Source organism: Cydia strobilella, chromosome 12 (assembly GCF_947568885.1).
Source record: "Cydia strobilella chromosome 12, ilCydStro3.1, whole genome shotgun sequence".
Lineage (NCBI taxonomy): Eukaryota > Metazoa > Arthropoda > Insecta > Lepidoptera > Tortricidae > Cydia > Cydia strobilella.
The window spans coordinates 12,410,960-12,424,980 of record NC_086052.1 but is presented as its reverse complement, the minus strand read 5'-3'; the positions used below and the strand labels follow the sequence as shown (position 1 = coordinate 12,424,980).

The 14,021-nt window shown below is 36.2% G+C and overlaps 1 protein-coding gene and 2 non-coding genes across 4 annotated transcripts in view; 2 read left to right on the top strand and 1 right to left on the bottom strand.

The window, feature by feature from the left end:
- The window catches only part of LOC134746178 (matrix metalloproteinase-2), a 218,673-nt gene that overhangs the window by 66,174 nt on the left and 138,478 nt on the right, over positions 1-14,021 (top strand). The window lies entirely within an intron of this gene.
- Trnar-ccu (transfer RNA arginine (anticodon CCU)) lies at positions 8,369-8,441 on the bottom strand. The gene has a single exon. It is a non-coding gene; the product is annotated as a tRNA-Arg (tRNA).
- Positions 10,266-10,338, top strand: Trnak-uuu (transfer RNA lysine (anticodon UUU)). Its single transcript has one exon. It is a non-coding gene; the product is annotated as a tRNA-Lys (tRNA).

Here is a 14,021-nt window from a genome sequence, read left to right as displayed (position 1 = left end):
CTATTCAACAACAGATGGCAGGATGTAAAATAGTTATATAAGTTTAACATAGATGGCGCTAGTAATTGAATAAGTGTAAATTCAAGTAACTTCGTTATCTAAGCCTTTAAAATAGCCTCTTAACTTTAAATAAAAGCAAAGATCGATATAACTCCATAATAGATGGATACAGTCTAAGGAAAAAACGTGCCTCGAAAATCACGAAAATTTGATTCTCGATCAGAGGGCGCCACTAGTTTTGGCCTACACTCGTATAGAGGGCGTTGACCGTTTCGTTTGTTATTTATAATTTTAACGCATATCAGTGAAAGAACATGGGTCAAAATCATAAAAATAATTAATGCAAATAAAAAAAATCATTTATCCATATTTAAATACATTTTAACGTATTTTTATAAATATTTATTGTTAGTTTTAAATTGTGTCGACAGATGGCAGTGAATTTACTGGGGTTACAAAATTTACTATGACAGTACCGCTCTAGTATAAGTTACTCTATGATAAAAGGAAAGGAGTGTCAGAAGTGATATCATATATATATATATATATATATATATATATATATATATATATATATATATATATACATATATATATATAGGAGTGATATATTCTTGTATATACTTTTTCTTTTATCTTTTTCATTAATTTGTATAGTTTTATCTTTTTTATTAGTTTTACTGTAACGCTGTATGTAACAATAAATAAATCATTATTGGAATAAAAAAACGGGATACTACAAGAAAGGTTGCTTCGTGCAATATGGTGCAATCAAACGTGACGACCGACAATAAAGCTAACGTCTATTTTATATTACGTATATTTTCGTCTTTAGCAATAGGCCTACTTAAGACCAATATTTGGAACTTTTAAACGCCTTAGGTAGTGCTCTTACAAATTAAAATACTGCTGTGGACGATAGTCCACGACAAGAGTAGTTCAAGATGATAATGTTGAACCAATCAGGTCAAACATATAAAAAATAGAGCATTAACCTGAAATTTTGTATAATGCAGTTAGTATACACCCGGAGATTGTAATTTATTATTATAATAACTAATATTTTAGAATTAAGACAACCTATATCTTAGAATGATTTTAATCTTAAATATAGGTACAATATGTTTAAAATTAAAATCGTTCCTACATATTTACATATATTTTTTGCATGCCTGTTGGTCAAATAAAGCGATATATATATATATATAATAAGATTACCATTACTTTATTACATATATTTGCAAATAAAACATTTAAGATTTGTTTTTTTTTTTCTATATAATTGACAAATGTTTCGCAAATAAAAGCGGTAAATACCCACATAAATGCCGACACGTTAAGTTTTATTCGCTACACGCCGTCAGCGCTATTTGCCTGGCTATCGGATTGATGACAAATAATAGTTAAATCACGGGGCTCGTAAAATTTACGACGCGGGCGGCTTAATTAAAAGAAAAGAAAATGTCCCTCTATCGCCGGTCGGGGCGCTGTTCGCGAACACCAGTGTTCCAATGATTTCTCGCTAACCAAGATACTTATGAAAACACGCAACTGCACATAATACAAATTTTTGAGGCATGCATTATTTCTCTTTTTTCTTTGGGTGACTTTTAAATGTGCGTACCTTTGTTCTACGGGCAACCTCTAGTGCTTTCTATACTTAACTTCTTGATGCTAACCGACTATGATATCCCAGCACCGCTCAATCAACATTACCCTTACAATTAATTGTAGGCTATATAGATACGAGTAAGTACCTACTTACCAGCTGGGTATAAACAACAACAGTAAATTCAAAAACATTCAAGAAAACGGGTCTCTTTCCTGTGGACAATATACCTAATAGTCATAAGAAGAAATGAGAGACTGATACCGGACTCTAGAGTTAAACTACTTACATGTAGTTTTGTGGAGCATATTATTCCATGTAGGTATTATTATCTTTTATTATAATTATTAAATTATAATTTTAAAAAATGGGTAGGTTTGTTTATTTTTAGGCTTTTCTCTCTATCGCATATCTCAATAGGTCGAGGGTTTTTCTGAAATATTTACAATTTTTTAAATGAAATGGGTGAAGTTTTCCACCCGAGTCAAGTCTCTTGGGCTCCAAATAGGTCAATCTAGTGCCAAGAGACGGCCTTAAATATAATTTTGGTCAATAGTGTATACACATGTGAAGAGCTAACCACTGTCTAGACGATTACTATTTGTGATCTAGGCTTCTCTAGGAAGAGACGTTTACAGATCAGATCACTATTAATATTATAATTATGCGAAAGTAACTCTGTGTCACCTCTTCACGCTTAAATCGCTAAACCGATTTAGATGAAATTTGGTATGGAGATAGTTAAGGAAGGACGTAGAATAGTTTATATCAATCATCATCATTATCATCCCACGCAAACGGAGTCGCGGGCAGAAGCTAGTAGAATATTTAAAAAAAACAATTCGGAACAATTTACAAAAAAACCGGCCAAGTGCGAGTCGCACTCGCGCACGAAGGGTTCCATACCATTAGGAAAAAACGGCAAAAAATCACGTTTGTTGTATGGGAGCCCCACTTAAATATTTATTTTATTCTGTTTTTAGTATGTATTTGTTGTTATAGCGGCAACAGAAATACATCATCTGTAAAAATGACATCTATTAATCACATTTAAAATCGGGTCTATCGCGAATTAATTTTGTTATCTTTATTTACCAACGTTTCGACATAGGAAAATAAATTCGCGATAGACCCGATTTTAAATGTGATTAATATGTATTCAACACGCCAAAGTTTTAAATGTTAAAATTTCAACTGACTAGCTAACACGGTTTATGAGATACAGCCTGGTGACAGACCGACCGACAGACAGACAGACAGACGGCGGAGTCTTAGTAATAGGGCTCGTTTTTACCCTTTGGGTACGGAACCCTTAAAAACAACAAAATAATTAAGAAACAAGTGAAGTCGAAATTGCTTCAAAGTGGGCAATGCACTGCCAAAAGCGTTATTTTAGTTAATAATTACAAAAGCAATGTTTAGTTAGATCCTAACCTCGCCTTTAGTTTCCCATCTAAACGTTAATCGCGGTTGCATCCTGCTGCTAAGCATCAAATCAGTATTTTCTTCGCATTTCTGATATCCTTTTGCCGGTGAATCTTACTTTACGACAACTGCGACGGGGTGCCCTGGATATTAGTGAATATTGCAAAATACAGCAAATAATAACTTTTTTTTAATTGGTGCTCACTAAATAAATGCAAAAAAATAGAGTAAGGCAGAAGCGCTCCTATGGTGTTCAAAGTGTCAACTTCAACGCATGTTTTTTTTTTTTTTTAATTGTTTCCTTATTTTAGGGTAGGTAGGTAAAACTATCACAGCAAGTATTTGAACACCAGGGCAGCGCTTCTACCTTACTCTATTTTTTGCATTTATTTAGTGTACCTGCACTCCGCAACCCCACGTTTTATACCGAGCAGGCGAGCACTTATCTCAATCGAACCGGTGTAAGTTTGATCTCCGATTACTTATATTTGTTACTGAACTGGTGATTCGTTTAAAGCGAATGCTTGGTAAGCAAATTGATGAACAGTAACCGTAGCCCGTCGAGTTTGTTCAACTCGGAGTCGAGAGCTAACGTCTATTTGAAGTGGAAACAACCGCGTGCCCGCGGGTAATTTGAAAAGTTCACAATCACCTGCAGCTAGCGATTTCAGCACAATTTCCTGTCGAATTAATGGTCTGTCAATATTGTAGCTCCATTACAGCTCGTTGCGCACGCGGCCGTAAAACGGGCAGCTCCATCTAGTGGCCGGTTTACGAGAGCGCGGCGCCGGTCCCTGGCGAGTCAGCCGTTCCAAAGCTAAAAGCACAATACAAATGAAATGTTTTGTTATTGCAATAGATGGATACAGTCTAAGGAAAAAACGTGCCTCGAAAATCACGAAAATTTGATTCTCGATCAGATGGCGCCACTACTTTTTCCTACTCTCGTATAGAGGGCGTTGACGGTTACGTTTGTTATTTAAGAATTTTAACTCATATCAGTGAAAGAACATGGGTCAAAATAATAAAAATAATTAATGCAAATAAAAAAAATTAATTAATTTAATCGTATTTTTATAAATCTCATTTTTAGTTTTAAAGTGTGTCGATAGATGGCAGTGAATTTACTGTGGTTACAAAATTTACTATGACAGTACCGCTCTATAATATTATATCCTCTTTGCAATATCTTTGGTTATTGGAAGTCGACCATAATAAAGCAAATCTGGATTTAGAGTGTAAGAACTTGGATAAGTACTGGAACAAACTGCTGCTTAAGTTTGAACACCTTACTACCATATCGTAACTTGAGTTGGATTTATGCACCTATTGAATCTATTGAACGGTCTATTGAATATTTAGGTACTAGTGTCCGACCGAAGTTTCAGTTTCAGTTTTGGCATAAAAATCATGTTTCCAAGAGTATTTTTCATCCTTCTTGCCAGAAAAACTAACAGTTGGCAATTTTCATTTTAACCTGAAAGGACATAGATAGATATAAATACTAAAATCGATTTGTTTTGATAACCTAATGTCGAAATGATACTGTAACCTGCAAATGTCGCATTAAACATTAGTGCTTGGCCCCAATAACTTTAGCCCATCGTAAAATTAACGACGAGCGAACTCACCATTACGTTACTGCGGGAAACTTCATAAACATAAATGTTGAGATATCCGTAAATTGTAATAAATATCTACCGTATTCGTGTAAGGTTCCTTTCGGTGGACCACCTATTTATACCAAAACAAAACAAGCTACCTATAGTAACAGACGCCTCGCTACGAGTAGGTTAACCAACGTCTTAAATGCGTTGAAATCCTCCGGGGCAAAATGTAGATAAGTACCTACATCTAGAGCTAGATTTTTATATGACTAAATTGCCTGGTTGCTTATTGCTAAATAAAAGAAAGTCCCAAAGGCGAATTTACTTCATTACAAGCAAAGAGAATATATAGGATAAAGGAGTACTGTCAGTAAATTTGTAGTCACAGTAAATTTACTGCCATCTATCGACACACGATTAAAGCTAAAAGGACACGTGCATTTATATACATATATAGATATATGGATAATATATTTTTTTTTTTAATATGATTTTGACCCATGTTATTTCACTGATATGTGTTAAAATTAAATTAAATAAAAAAAAATTAATTAAATAACAAACGAAACCTTCAACGCCATCTAAATGAGAATAGGCCAAAGGACGGTATTGGTGGTAGCGACATCTGTGCGAGAATCAATTTTTCTTGATTTCCGAGGCACGTTTTTTCCTTAGACTTTATTCATCTTATTCGGAGTTATATAGGTCTTTGGTACAAGATTATTAAGCGTCGGCGTTTTCATAGTTTGTTCATATATAAATAGGATTATCTTTCCATTTGTGTGGCAGCCGGCCGGCTCCCTTATCAAAATGTAGAATAAGCCTGCTCCTGCCGCCTGCCGCGGACGTCCGATAGCAATACCGATGGTTATTACATGGAAATAAACAGCATTGTTTCCCAGCTGCCGATGACAAGCAAGTGACAGTACTCCCGCGGTGCTGTCGGCGCCATGCCCGCGCTAAGCAGGAAATAATATCGAATTCAATCGCCTATTCTAAAACAACAACTCACTATACGGCCAATAGTCTTAGGCCCGCTTTAACCCCAAATGATCATCTTACAGGCTTGAATTGAGGTGTAACAATAATAGGCTCTGTAAAATACCTAGGGAAAATTTCTGTGTTAGAAATAGTGTCACATGTAATCGTCGTTCGGAAAATCTTAAATTTGTCAAGTCTGCATAACCTCACTACCTGAGTTTATTTATTATTTCTTGCGGGATAAAGAAAATAAAACAGATGAAAACGCTACCGTCAGATGATTTTGGCACAGATAGTTACAACATCTGCTAAAAGTAGGTAATGTCAACGTATTCAGCAACAACTTAACCTGCTTTGTTGCTGGGCATCTGCCGAATCCTACACCGCAACAGAAAACTGTGTCGCCGAAATGGTTTTTTATTGTAGGTATATAATATGTTACATTGTAAGGTATATTATGTATCTGGGCCTTAGTTGCCTGAAAATAAATTATATTTGATTTGATTTTGATTTTTACATCTTTACATTACCAGAAATATCACCTTTGCCAGGCTGCCAGATAAAACCCATAACATTTTCAGAACAGAAATTATTATAATTTAATTAATTATTATATAATCAGGGCTCGTGGTGAATTACTTACAACTGAATACAAGGCTTGACTTGTATCTCAATAGATACACTGCACGACTCGACAACACGCACGTCAAGCGCTCAATGTATTTTTTGAGGTACTACGAACATGAAACTAACACAGAACAGTATATTTAGTCGCATAACGGTACTTTTCACTTTTTCAATTCCATGGAATTTCTATTGCTATATATATACTGTAGCCGTTGAAACGAAAGGATGTCACTTAATATGTATAAGAGCGCTTATAACTAACCACTCCAGCAAAACTTGAAAATCTTAGTCGTCTCTGTTTATTGTACCATTTATATTTCATAAAGAAGGTAGGTTTATTCCTTAAGGTTCCTTATGAAATATAAAATACTGTTTATCTGTAGACTAGAAGTGTATCAGGTACCCAATCTACCCGTCAGCCACCGTCCGTCTGGCCGGGATCGGTCTGAATTAAGGCTTCTGTCACTTGTGATTTTCTTCCTGAGGTGCTCTGATATTTCCCAATTCAATATGGACTCGGATCGGATCGGAGACGTCGGAGGCCTCGCGCCAAATATTTACACGTATGTTTTAAAATGATTAACTCAACGTTAGAAACTGTCTTGTTAACAACTAATTCAATTATTAAAACAAGACAGAATATATTAAAACGACACGAAGATCGGGAGAAAATCCTACATAATGTGACCTATTTCTAAAGTATTTTAGGCCATTCAAGATATACCTAATACCATGGCTACTACGCCTTATCAAGCATTATGTATTATTACGTGAAATCTTCCTCCTTGAAATAAGTTTCACCGCATTAGTTTCGAACCCGTTACAATTTCCCGAAATGCCTCAAAAAAGTAGATGAGCGCTGCAGTGAAACAGTTTTCTCGCCCCTATCGCACACAAGTATGGCCGGTCCACTCATAAAACAGATGACGAGCTTGTATTAATTGTCCCCCCCTCTCCGCCCCCCCCCCCTCCCAACCCCCGACCGCAGGAACTGGGTCGCCGTTTTCAATATTGAAGGCATTTCACAATTTCTATTGGTCTTTATTGCGACTGTACGACGTAATAAAGCATATTATTTGCGTGCTCGTGTTCTATTCCTTTATATTATATCCCAAGTGCTTAGAATTTTAAATAATCTAGAAACGTTTGCTGGTAGAACACGACTAAACATTCTTGGAGGGGCTATGGCGCCATTTATCTAATGTATTTTCATACGTCCTTTTCATTAAAGCTTTCACTAAGTTATCGAATGTAGATACGTTAGTCAGTTAACGCACTCAATTGGTGTATACAAGTATATACTTATAATGTGAAGATATTTAAGAATGCGTCAGTAGCATAGATATTTTTGCAGTTGAAGATGAATTACTTAGCGTTAATAAAGACTTTTTTATTTTATAATAAATAACTTAATGAATTTCCATAGTTTTTTAATATTGTAATAATGGGATTATGATATGACATATTGATTAATTACATTAATCCTTAATTAAGCCAAAACTAATCTTACAGTAAATACTTAATGGTAAAACAAGAGGTGCAAGTTCAAGATAACCATATCTTTGGAAGATAAATATAGAAAATTGATGCCAGTACCAATCTACTGTAGTAGATACTGGCATCAACTTTTTATATATCTTCCTTAAAATAATTCTCAGGACTAGCAGAAACAAAAAACAAGTGCGAGTCTGACTTGCCCATCGAGGGTTCCGTACTGTTTAGTATTTGTTGTTATAGCGGCAGAAACACATAATCAGTGAAAATTTCAACTGTCCAGCTATCACAGTTCATGAGATAAAGCCCGGTGACAGACAGACGGACAGACGGACAGTGGAGTCTTAGTAATAGGGTCCCGTTTTTACCCTTCGGGTACGGAACCCTAAAAATGGTTGTAAACGATTTGTCGAACAGAGCAGGGTACAGACAGCGGGCACATTATCGGATAAACAGGCGAAAATTCCAATGACGGCCGCGCTTTCACGAAAAACAAACAAAAAGCAATTTTCCGGCGTATCACGTTACAATTGGTGTTTGCTGTGAGTTTATTTCTTTCAAGCATTCATCACTCGACTGAAATTCTTTTAAAAATAATCGGATTCTAATAAAACAAAAGTTCGCTTACCCCTGGTGGGACTCGAACCCACAATCCCCGGCTTAGGAGGCCGATGCCTTATCCATTAGGCCACAGGGGCTCGAGATTAGCCACTGAAATAACTGATGAAGTGCTTACAGTGGTCAAAGAGTAACGATAGTGAAATGTTTGTAGAGGATGCACCGACGATGTTTAGTATAAAACTTGCTATCGGGTTCAAAACAATTTTTATGCTATCTAACGATACCCCACACTATAGGGTTGTAACGAAAAAAAAATTACGTGTACCTCCACTACACGTAATTGTTTACACTCTAAAAAAATTGTACATTTCGATGCAAGTGCGGAAAGATGCGTTCCGTTCCATTCAGACAACTTATTAAGAACGGTTTTTCGACATTAAAAAATAAACGTGTAATACTTATAATGTTGAAGAGGTAAGTAATAAAATATGAAATATGCATATTTTTTTTGTATTCTTACATTAACAGTAGGTTTTTATGTTGATTACGACGTTTAAAAGAAACTAATATTAACACTCATCAATAAGTAGTCATTAATTGGAACAAGTAAAAATTTAAAAAAATTGGAAAAGTAAAAAGCACTAGTTCCCGAAAACCGCACGCTAAACAGCCACGAAAAGTAGCACTTTTTGAGCAACTGTATTAAAAAATTTATTTTTTTGATTTCATTTTATATTACTACTTTGTCGGCATAATTGACATATATCCATGCCAAATTTCAATTTTCTAGCTCTAACTACTACCAAAGAGGATATAATAAGATAGAGCGGTACTGTCATAGTAAATTTTGTAATCACTGTAAATTCACTGCCATCTATCGACATACTTTAAAACTAAAAATGAAGATTTATAAAAATACGTTAAAATGTATTTAAATATGTATAAATGATTTTTTATTTGCATTAATTATTTTTATATGATTTTGACCCGTGTTCTTTCACTGATATGCGTTAAAATTATAAATAACAAAGGAAACCGTCAACGCCCTCTATACGAGAGTAGGCCAAGGCTAGTGGCGCTATCTGATCGAGAATAAAATTTTCTTGATTTTCGAGGCACGTTTTTTCCTTAGACTGTATCCATCTATTACGGAGTTATATCTATCTTTGCTACTACCGAGCAAAGCCGCGGACAGACTGACGGACATGGCGAAACTATAAGGGTTCCTAGTTGACTACGGAACCCTAAAAAATAAGTGTAAAGAATAGGTAATATTACCCAAAATTCTGTGTGGGGGCGCCACCAGCACAAACTGTAAACAAACCGCCTTGATGCATTAATGTAATATTTGCTCGTAACAAATAATCTGTGAAAACTTGTCATAAAACTGTTTAAGGCATAGTATACATATAATATATTTATGTATAAGTTACTCTATGATTTACGGCGACAGAACTTTGCAGTGTTACTCCCTATCCGAAAGCAAAGTACTATTATGTATTCCGTGTATTCGGTATTTTCAGCAACATGTACAGGCAGCTGCAGGGGCAGAGATAGTTGACCCTCCCCCCCTGCATACAAACAGTCTATATGCAGGGGGGATCAACTCTCTCTGCAGCTGACTGTACATACTTAAATAAAGGTTTGGACATCTCATCTCCCCAATATTTGTTTCTATTCCATATTTTGTAGTGTATAAATAAGAGAACGGTACGTACACCTCTAAGCGCCACTTGCACTATCCCACTAACCCGGGGTTAACCGGTTAAACATGGAGTTACCATGGTTACCAGTAGAATATGTCACTGAGTTAACGGTTTTACCGCTTAACCTCGGGTGAGTGGGATGGTGCAAGTGGCCCCAACCTTCTTATCTATAACGGCAACGGCAATGATATACTCAGAAACCAAACGTCATAAGTAAACGGGCTTGTATTACGTATTTTCGGCACATTACACATAGCCCGGATAGCTCAGTCGGTAGAGCATTGGACTTTTAATCCAAGGGTCCAGGGTTCAAGTCCCTGTTCGGGCGGCAATAATTTTTTCTTCTTTTGTTATATGCAGAATTGACATATTTATTATACAATTATATTTATTTATTTATTCATTTAATAAAAAAAGTTAATCAGGCAACAAGGCCAATATTACAAATACTATAAATTTTATAAATTTTCCTTCGGCCAGAAGAAGAAGAAGTCGGTCGCTATTGAGTATATAAAAAAATAATATTTACCGACTTCAAGATTTCAAAAGGAGGGTTCTCAATTCGGTTGTTTTTTTTTGTTACTCCATAACCGTCAATTTCTAGACCGATTTTGAAAATTATTTTTTTGATTGTAAGATTGGTTCCGTTTTTGTCAAAACGCACTTTTGATGATGGGATCCATGAGGAATCGAGGGAACTTAAATTTTAAAGGCATACAGGATGGCTAAAAAATAAGTGCGGGGTTGGTCCCATATAGTAAAAGTTGCTCAGTATAATCCCAAAACCTCCCTGGCAACGGGAATGCACTTATTTTTTAGCCACCCTGTATAGTGAATTTTAGTATTTTTTGGACTGGGACCCGGACTCGAACCCGGACTCGGACCCGGACCCGGTTCGGACCCGTACCTGAACTCGAACCCGGAGAGTTAGAACTGCTACCTTTACAGAAACGAAATGCTACTAGACAACTGGGTTAGGTTACGTTTGAACTGCGATCCTCACAGAACCGAACTTCTATCAGAAAATTGGGTGGTTTTACCTCCTTTTCTACATAATTAGGCAAAAGATGCTGTCTTTTTCATTTCATTGAATGGAATCTAAGAGTGCACCATCAACAATAATCTTTCACCGGCATCCCCCATTGAAGTCGGTTTTTTTTTCTTAAAAAATATTGTTAGATGTGTTTATTTTTTATTTTATACTATTCAATATACCTGTTTGTTTGTTATACACCAGACCTAATTCAATTTCAATATATAAATATTCGATTTAGTATTTTTTTTTTTTTTATTATGTGTGATGATAATTTATCGCCGGTATTACAACTCTACCCAGATCCAGTTGATAAAAAAAAGTTTCGTAGGAACATTGATTTGAATTACAAAACCCCGCTGTGAGTTCCCGCACAGGAATCGTTGTTCTTGGTACTGATTGAAATTGTTAATTTTCCGTGATGAGTCCATTTATTTTTGTATAGTTGCTCATAGAATTATTATGTGTTACTGAAAAAATACCATTCGAATCGAATTATAAGTGTAATAGGAAAGTAATATTGCGCTTGTATCGGAAATCGCTGCCGCCGAGTACTTCCAGATATAAATAGAATGGAAAATGCAGGCAATCGATACAAGAGGAACTGGGTTATAAAAGCATTTTTGTGGTCTATGTTGTTAAAGTTACCTAATGTATTATTTATACAGTCGCGTTTTCATCACACTTTCTCATAAAGAGTGTTATTACGTCGCAGGACAGTCTGGACAGTGCAGCTATAAATATTTACTTCAAATATATGCTACATTTTCGCTAATTCGTTAATTCATAATTTTTTATTTATTTATTTATTTATGGTTATTAAAAAAATCAATCGTGGCTGTAAAATCAATGTGGGTCGTCAAAAATTATCGAAAAGGCAGATCATCCTTTATCGATTTTATGTTAATTATTTGTTACCTTTACCAAACCATGGAGTTATATCTATCTTTGACCAAACCAATCGCAAGCGAGTCTTAAGCTATCAAACGAACGTAAAATACATCATCGAGATTCTTAAGGGGACAGGGGACGGCCGCTTCTCCATACAAATATTATAGTCCCCTTGTTCCTCACTGGATATTCACATTATGGAACATATTCTTACATTGTTTGATGTATATTAACCATAGCTATGCCCCTAAAAATTACGTGCGAAAAACCTATTTCATACAAGATTTTAAATGCTCCTAATTCCTATACAAATTAAAAATTTAAAAAAAATCAAACGTGGGGGCATAGCTGTGGTTGATATACAACAAATTGATTCAATATTACGGGTTAGATTATAATGCTATTATCAAAGAGATTAAATAGGATAGAGGGTTACTGTCATAGTAAATTTTGTAGTCACAGTAAATTTATACTGCCATCTATCGACACACGATAAAAACTTAAAACTAAAAATGAAAATTGAAAATATATAAAAATACATTTTTTTATATAATATGGATAAATGATTTTTTTATTTGTATTTATTATTTTTATATGATTTTGACCCATGTTCTTTTACCGATATGTGTTAAAATTGTTAAGTAACAAACGAAACCGTCAATGCCATCTAGTCGAGAATAGGCCAAAGGTGTAGGCGCCATCTGTCCGAGAATAAATTTTTCTTGATTTCCGAGGCACGTTTTTTCCTTAGACTGTATTCATCTTATACGGAGTTACATAGGTCTTTGCTATTATTAAGGTACTAACGTACATTCCGACTCGCTAGGATTGTCGAACTACTCACTTACATAGTTGTCACAGTCATTCTGATTTTGCATTTATAATTTTAAGATTTTTAACACTTCATCAAAACGCTTTACGTGGACTAGTTAAAGATATCAATTGGCTTAAGACGCGTTTGCACTAGTAGCCTTACCACGATTGCCTTAGCAGTTTCAAATTGACATATTCGCCAACGTCTGCGAAATAGTTCTTCTTTACATCTGGCTCGCACAAATATTGCGCGAGTACGAGCGATACGTATAGAAAGTAAGTTACGCACACGCTAGCAATTATGTCAGTGTCAAAATGGTGGTCGCCGTAAAGGTCTATTTTTTCAGTTGACAGTTGATAACCCCGTGCTTAACGATCGCATGTTTCAACATGAGGCAAGGCGACTCTGTCGAAAGCGACAACTTGTAAGGGCGCCCTACCTATCCGCCCAAGTAAATCTTGCATGGCTACTAATAGCGACTAATTTTATTCAATCTTTTATTTATACCTAGTCCGTTGACTCAGTGATAAACAAGTATATATTTAAAACGCATAAGTATACACGTATTCCTATGTGGTACCTATAAAACGCACATAAAATATTTACGTAGGTATTCCTTTTTTGCGCTACCATCTAACTCTAGTTGCTCAAAAAAAAATACTTTTCCTTGTTTGGTTTACCTACTCAAATCTGGTAATTTAGGGGGTTCGTAAACCTAGTTTTTACAAAAGTCGTACATGTAGGGTAGTAGCAGCAGCTGTTGCAATATGCAGCCAAAGCCGTATTGGCTCGTCGAGGCTCGCTCGTAAATTTCAAACTCGGGAACAATCCGGACCTCCGGCAAGTCTCCGGTGCGTCTGAAATTCCAATTAAGGCGAAGCTCTATCCGTAGACGAGCTCAGGTCGACTGCACGCGGCGATCACTCACTTGCACTTTTAATTAATTTATTTATCGGGTTCGCGAATCGACGGCGCAACTCGCGCCGGCGCCCCGCCCCGCTGCCAGCTATATAACCCGTGGAAGACCGGCGACGTCCGTCAGTTTCCTCAGAGACGCCCGCGGGGCGCCGCTCGCCCGCCCGGCGAGACGTCCTTCCGGACGAGGGTTACTTTTTAAATTTGCAAAATTGAAAATGTAAGGGTTTTTTTAGAGGGTTGTGAGTAGGGTCGGTCGGTCGGTGCGGAGACGGCGGCGGTGACCTTGAGGTGAGTATGCAAGGCGCGGCGCCAGTCGATAGGCCGCGCGCCGCCCACGCGCTGCACTATGTACAGC